At 44.1% G+C, this 290-nt stretch overlaps 1 protein-coding gene across 3 annotated transcripts in view; it reads right to left on the bottom strand.

The window, feature by feature from the left end:
• LOC116685740 (cullin-5) overlaps positions 1–290 on the bottom strand; it is a 44,164-nt gene that overhangs the window by 23,664 nt on the left and 20,210 nt on the right. The window lies entirely within an intron of this gene.

The raw sequence follows: 290 nt of genomic DNA, 5'->3' as shown, positions 1-290 counted from the left end.
TCAGGTTCATAATTGTATTTTGAGGTTGTACCAGAATAGGTTTACATGGCTTCATTTTTAAAAAACACCATACTTTTGTTGTACAGGACTCTCTGTTGTCTCACTCTGTTTTATCTCCAGAGTGAGACATCGCACTTCTATACTATCTTTGTTGGGAGTCACACATGCTATAAGATCCCATGAGCTAGATAACTCTTTCTCCAGCTTTGATCAGTCCAAGGCGGGATTAGCTTCTTCTAGACCAGTGATTCCCAAAGTGGGGGTCGGGACCCACAGGGGGGTCGCGAGCC

This window comes from Etheostoma spectabile, unplaced genomic scaffold (genome assembly GCF_008692095.1).
Source record: "Etheostoma spectabile isolate EspeVRDwgs_2016 unplaced genomic scaffold, UIUC_Espe_1.0 scaffold172, whole genome shotgun sequence".
NCBI classification, from domain to species: domain Eukaryota; kingdom Metazoa; phylum Chordata; class Actinopteri; order Perciformes; family Percidae; genus Etheostoma; species Etheostoma spectabile.
Note: the sequence above shows the minus strand (reverse complement) of the source record. Positions and strands in the feature narration are given on the sequence as shown.